This window comes from Octopus bimaculoides, chromosome 11 (genome assembly GCF_046866305.1).
Source record: "Octopus bimaculoides isolate indiv1 chromosome 11, ASM4686630v1, whole genome shotgun sequence".
Lineage (NCBI taxonomy): Eukaryota > Metazoa > Mollusca > Cephalopoda > Octopoda > Octopodidae > Octopus > Octopus bimaculoides.
The window spans coordinates 71,006,208-71,013,707 of record NC_142938.1 but is presented as its reverse complement, the minus strand read 5'-3'; the positions used below and the strand labels follow the sequence as shown (position 1 = coordinate 71,013,707).

The following is a 7,500-nucleotide window of genomic DNA, read 5'->3' as shown; positions in this document are numbered from 1 at the left end:
GTGTTTTGCGTAGAATGTGTGCAGTACCCAGTAGTGCAATTTTCTACTGGGTACTGCACACATTCTACGCAAAACACTTTTATTATTATTATTATTATTATTATTATTATTATTATTATTATTATTATTATTATTATTATTATTATTATTATTATTATTATCATTACTATTATTATTATTGATTGATTGATTGAGAAAGCAGTGCATGCCATCAGTGGCACTGGGGTAAAATATACGAAGCCCAGTATACCCATCATGACTACCTGTCTGATAAGGGTACACCAGGCACATGCATCACAACCATATGTGCGTGATATGGTGATCTCATATCAAGATAAACGGCGCATGACCTCGTAGGTGGAGCCCAGTTAGAATTTTCTTCAGGTCGAGTAGCCCATACCGCTCAAAAGGTCCCTCAATAAGGCTTGTTTAAGGATGTTGAGCAAAACATCCATGTTTACAAAGGCGAATTATTGAAACCCCAAAGAATTCCTCTCAACACATGGCTATGATGCTCCCCCACTACTTCTGCTCGTGATCAGAGATGCACATATTGTCAGCCACCAAAGGGCATGCTCAAATGGTTAAGTTCAAACAACTGACAAGCAAATCTATGGTATTGAGCAGAATATTTGCTGTAGCCCATCTTTTTATATTTTTTTATTATTATTTATTATTATTATTATTATTATTATTATTATTATTATTATTATTATTATTTTCATAATTATTATTTTATCAGAGAGCTGCTCACGCCATTAAAATGACGCTGGGATACAAATATACGGAAGCCCAATATACTCACCATACGTACCCCCCCCCCCCCCTGAAAAAGTTACACCAGACACATGCATCACAATGATGTGTGCATGACATCGTGATCTCATATGAAGATTAATAGCGCACAACATTACAATTTCCTTCAGATCGTGTGGCCCATCTTGCTCAAAAGATCCATGATAAGGTTTGTTTAAGAATGATGTTTAAAACGCCCGTGTTCTCAGAGGACCAGTTGTATACTGGAGTCGATCTAATCGACTGGCCCCCTCCCCTAAAATTTCGTCCTTTTGTGCCTAGATTAGAATTATTCAAATCTCAAAGAATTCCTCTCAGCATATGGTTATGAATGTCCAACGGTTAACTATGTGGGTTTTGGAGAAAGACACCGACCACTCTGCCAACAACAAGAAGGCACGGCTGCTGACCAAGATCAAGATTTTCGAAGACCTTCCCTAGCGCACAGTGAGCAACACAAGCGCTAGGTTTCGGAGCCGTTTTGAGGCTGTAGTGGAAGCTGAAGACGGCTACTTCGAGCAAACTGTTATCTCTCAGCCATAGTCTACAGGGTGTCCACAAAGTTTGGGTACATGGGTATTAACACATACTTTAAGAAATTATTATTTCTTAAAGTTAATTGTTTATGTTATGATTTTATTTACTCCATGTACCCACATGGGGATTAACACATACTTTAAGAAATTATTATTTCTTATATTTAATTGTTTATGTTATGATTTTATTTACTCCATGTACCCACATCAGGATTAACACATACTTTAAGAAATTATTATTTCCTATATTTAATTGTTTATGTTATGATTTTATTTACTTCGTGTACCCAGACCTTGTGGACACCCTATATTTGATACCTTTACATTTTCTAAAAATACTTTTACTTTCGGGTGGGATAATGTGATTCCATTTCCTTTAATGCAAATTTAGCCCGAACACCCGGTATATGTATGTATCATAATACACATATTAACTTTTAAACGCCACAAAGACCACCCACGCAGTAGAATATAGCTAAAACATTAAATCCTTTGTTGAATAGGTTAATAAATATTTAGTGAAAATGAAAATTATATAGGATATTCACCACTAGACAGGTGGCGATATTCAGTCACACAGAGAATGTATTTAATCTTATCTGATAGTAACTGATCAATGCAAAGATGGTTATCTAAATCGATACACACATATGCCATCACGCTCATATCCCTACAGTCAGAAACACATACAAAACACACACACATACACACACATAAACACACACAAATCCGATAATGGACCTTTTTGTGCGTACTTTTGTATGTAGAAGTATCTGTCTTTCCCTTGCCTCTTTTTCTCTCTCTCTCTCTCTCTCTCTCTCTCTCTCTCTCTCTCTCTCTCTCTCTCTCTCTTTCTCTCTTTATATATATATATATATATATGTGTGTGTGTGTGTGTGTGTGTTTGTGTGTGTGTGTCTCTGTGTGTCTGTGGTGTTTGCCATAAAGGAAACACGACTGGGGTCACGAAAAATTTGTCAAATCCAGAGTACAAAATACAAGTTTTTTCCTTTCGAAATAATGAATACTCCTCGAGTCTAATGCACTTTCCTATTCTTCTTAGGTACGTCTTCATGCACTCCTGGAAGGATTCTCCCGGGATTCTCCGCAGCTCCATCATCGAGGCCCTCTTGATGGCTTCCACATCAGAAAACAAGTCACCTTGAGCTTAGGGAAAAGATGAAAATCACACAGAGGCACGACGGGTTAGTAGTGAGGTTGTTACAACACAGCCTATGTTTTGTTCTTTTTTTGTTTTCTCGTTCGGCAACGAACTTCCGGATGCTCAGGGTGTTGTGAGCCAACGCGTCGTCATGGTGAACAGTCAGCCGACAATCACCTCGCACCACCCACCACTTCCATTTTAGAGACGAAATACCGATGTTCCATGTGAGAGGCTTGGCGATCCTTTAACATGAAAACAATGGTAGCCTTAATCTACAAACAAAGAATCTATATCCATCAATGGGGTATTGAGCACTCATTCCCATTGTTCGATATTTACGTGCATGTGTGTGTGTGTGTGTGTGTGTGTGTGTGATGCGAATGTTCCGTGCATCGTCTTTTAGTCTAGTTTCTCTTTGTTATGTTTCCGTCTAGTTTTCAGTATGTTGTATTTTTGTCGGTTTTCGTCTTACAGTGTTTTCGTTAAATGTTTCTCATCTGGTTGGTGTTGTGTCGACGCCCCAGACGATGAAGCAGGCTAGCTCAATACGTAGATATAGAGGGAGAAGTCTAGAGGTCGGTGTAGTTGAGATATATAAGAAAGATATAGAATTGGAAAAGAGAATAACGAAGTTAAAAGGTGTGATTAGAGTAAGATTGGAACCAGAATTGTTTCGACCAGATGAGAAAACAATGTTACTGGAAAGAGGGAAGATAGGAAAACTATGTGGAGCGTTTCCGGAATTAATTAACCATACGGATATATGTTCGATATGAGAATCTGCCCGGTGTGATTGGGATAGAAGATCTGCTTGAACATATAACGGACGAACGTCATTGAAAAAAGAAAAAGAAAAAGAAGATAAGAAACTGTATAAAAGAACAGTTAAATGGAACTGCGTGCTTTGGGGGGTTCGTAAGCCATTTCATTCTTTTATTTTAATAATTCATGTTTTCATTCGTTAAATGCACCCCACGTTTTGTGTTGTCTGTCCTCGTAGTGTCCTCTTCTGTGTTCATCCGAACGTGCGATATAACAGATGGGAAGCAAATTTCTTACCTCACAGCTACACCTGTAATACTAATATTTTCGTTATGTATGTTTTTTCTTTCTATGTCTCTGTTTGTGACTATGTAAGTCTGGTTTGTACAAACAGAATGCTCATGAAGATCTGGATATATCACTCAATTTTACTTTGATTCACAACACATCGATATCAGAGTCATATATTAGAGTGATATAGCAGCAGATCAGCCGAAAATTTAGGCCGATATTGATTTATTTCTCGCAATTCATCTGAGATTCGCGTAATAATATTCAACCGTAGCTATTAAAACTTCCTCTTAAATGCTTCATAATAACAGTTTCTATTCAGCACTGTTCATATAGGAATGAGTAATTCATTCTCCATTAAAATTCTATTCATTTTCCTTCCAGGGATTCTGAGAAAACCTCCTCGGTGTGGCACAGATATTTGTCAAGGACACTTCTTCGTTTATTCCTGTAATTCAACAGACGCAGTCTCACATTTTCATTTGTGTCATCAAATAAAAATAGAGACACTGTAAAAATATTAAAATACATACAACAGGCTGACTTACTATTTTGTTTTCGGAACTCAACACATTTAAAATAGAGAAATTTATTCATTATTGCTAAGTGCCGTTATTTGATATTTTTGCTTGTAAATTCTTCTAAGATATAGATCGAGGTTTGGCAATTCTAAGATATGGATCAAGGTTTGGCAATTCAAATCCTTGCCTTTCATGGAACTTATACAAGCGCTAGTTGTAGATATTGAAGGCTCTGCGACATTTTTTGAACGATTGTATTCTTGTAGTTTCTTGCCGTCTTGAAAAATGTGGAAAATAATAACGTAAGTGTATATATATATATATATATATATATATATATATATATACAGATATAGGGCAGGGAATTGCCAATTAGTAATAAAGTTAATAATTAACAATTTTGCCAAGTAGTTCAGTATGAAAAAAACCTTTGACTGCTATTTCTAAATTTTCAGTATGTTGGTGAAGCAACTCATGCTAATCCCTGTATATTTATGATTATATATATATATATATATATATATATATATATATATATATATATATATATATATATATATAATTATATATATATATATATATGTATGTATGAATGTATGTACGTATATTTATATATATATACATATGTACGTATATATACATATATATATATATATATATATATATATATATATATTTATATATATATATATATATATATATATATATATATATATATATATATATATCTTTCATCCTTCATCTTTTACCTGTTTCAGTTATTAGACTGTGGGCATGCAGGGGCACAACAATGAGGATTTTTTAGTCGATCGAATGGAGCTCAATACTTATTTTTAAGCCTGGTACTTATTATATCGATCTTTTGTGCCGAGCCGCTAAGTTACAGGGATGTAAACACACGAACACCGGTTGTCAAGCGGTAGTGGGAGGACAAACACAAACACAAAGACATACATAAATACATAGAAATATGTAAAGAACGGGCTTCTTTCAGTTTCCGTCTACCAAATCCACTCACAAATTTCTGGTCGGACCGAGGCTACAGTAGAAAACACTTGCGCAAGATGCCACGCAGTGGGACTGAATCCAGAACCACGTGGTTGGGAAGCAATCTTCTTACCAAACAGCCATGCCTATATATATATATTCCCTAAAACTATTCAAAGATACAACAGAATTAAAGGTCTTTCACTGACAAGTCTTTTAGATACGTGTGAATTCTTAAAGGTCAAGAAAATTAGCAAATGAGAAACAATATTTTGGGAAGTATTAACACAGCCTGTTATTCGGGTTTGGGGGGAAGAGGCGAAGAGTGTAGGAAATAACCAGAGATAATGAAGGAATGGAGACGAAGGGTAAACTGGAGAAATTATGAAGAACATTGGGGATAGTCTTTGGGGGTAGAGTCAGAAGATAAAGACAAACAGACGAGTTTGTAGCGGGTGAGAAAGGGAAGTTACTCTAGGCAGCGGGGAGACTAAGGAACAATAACGACGCCATAACAACACATGCATACATATATATATATATATATATATATACATGTGTATATATATTGATGTCATATATATATATATATATATATATATATATATATATATATATATATATATATACATATATATACATACATATATATATATATATATATATATATATATATATATATATATATATATATATATATATATATATATATATATACATGTATATATATATTGATGTCACTTGAAACCATTTTGAGTTGACATCGTTGCTATGAGAGATAATACAAGCCACAATGTTTGTTACAAAACTCGTTCCCTTTCTTCTACGTGTTTCAATATATACGAATAGGAAGCATCTCACTTTACAACACACACACACAACACACACACACACACACACACACACACACACACATATGTATATGTATATGCATACATATATATATATATGTATGTAAATATACACACACATACATAGTGGAGTATTTAGAAAACAATTACATTGTAACAAAAGCTCCTTGCCGTCCCATACCGTCCCATACCGGCCCCAATATTAACAGTAAACAGTCTGGCTTCCTTAAATTTAGTTGCAACACGATATGATGTATTTATTTTGTATATTTATCAGTTTGGCCGTCAAAGCAGTAGAAGCGGCAGCTGTTATCAAGCTGAACATAGTTCAAATGTCAGGTCAATCTACAAATAAACTTTTTTATTGTTATTATTTTCTTTTGTTATTGTTAATAGTTTGTAACATTTTGACTGTTAATAAATTTACAATTGGAAAACTTCTCATCAATTTGCTGGTTACAATGGCCATAAGAGATTAAACTATTTTTAATGGACTCCTTTTCTTTCATCTTTCGTTGTTGTCTGTTTTGATTGATACCAACATGATTTTTACTTCCCATAATATTTACACAACAAGATATGCAGGAATATAAGGAAAAGTTTTTCTCGTATATTATGGCAATCATTTCCAAGTTTCTTCACGGTTCGGAAATCCCATATAAATGTTTCCAGCATATGAGTGTTGCAAACAGTTGAAAATGCGGCAACGTGCAGCGTGGAATAAAGGGCATTCGCTTCAAATATTGTGTTAGATGTTTTTTTGTCGAACACTACAGTTGGTTTTCACATAAGAGTATATATGGCGGAAGTCACATGAATCGGTAATCTGGTAGAATCGTTAAAATGTCGAACAAGATATTTAGCAGCATTTCTATCGGCTCTTTGCGTTCTGGGTTGAAATCCCGCCGAATTCAACTTTTATGTCATCCCTGCATGGTTCGATGAAATTAAGTACCATTCTTATAGTATACGGGTTGATGTAATCAACTTGTCTTCTCCCTCGAAAATTACTGACTATAGACCGGCGTGATGGGATCCTTTTCCTCTTTAATCAGTTTTGGGCCAATGGTAAACAGGGCAGGGCCTCTTGAAGAAAAGAAATTGTGTTGCAGTGTATCTATATGTTGTGATCCTGAATTGGGCAGGGGACGTATGGCCCGTGGTCCCAGCCTTGGATGAACCTTGGAGCTAATGTTCAGGTCGTTCGGGCAATGCTGGCGGTATATTCTCCATATCGTGCAAATGATGTACCGCTCGCAGTTTCAAGGCTTTAAGGCGGTCCCAGTAATCGAGAATAGTCATGCTCTCAATTCGTTAAGTGGATGCCCTCTGGGGTGATTCAATTTTCGAGATTTTTTTTGTTTTGTATGGGGAGACCACAGGGAGCAGGAGTATTCGAGGTTTGGCCGTACAAAGGAGGAGAAAAGTGGAATGATGACACCTTGTTCTCTGGACCGGAGGGTTCTTAAAATCCAGGAGCTCATCCTACGAGCTATATCGACTTTATTGTTGATGTGGGCACTCCAACTGAGATTGCTATCAACAGTTACTCCTAGGTCTTTGATATTATCAGATGCAGTGTGAACGGTACC

General features: G+C 35.7%; 1 long non-coding RNA gene across 1 annotated transcript in view; it reads left to right on the top strand.

Moving 5' to 3' along the window:
• LOC128249036 (uncharacterized) overlaps positions 1-4,546 on the top strand; it is a 10,472-nt gene extending 5,926 nt beyond the window's left edge. The window contains exons 2-3 of the long non-coding RNA XR_008265135.2: positions 2,395-2,536; positions 3,934-4,546. This is a non-coding gene — a long non-coding RNA (uncharacterized LOC128249036). The remainder of the gene's footprint in view (positions 1-2,394; positions 2,537-3,933) is intronic.
• The last annotated feature ends 2,954 nt before the right edge of the window (positions 4,547-7,500 follow it).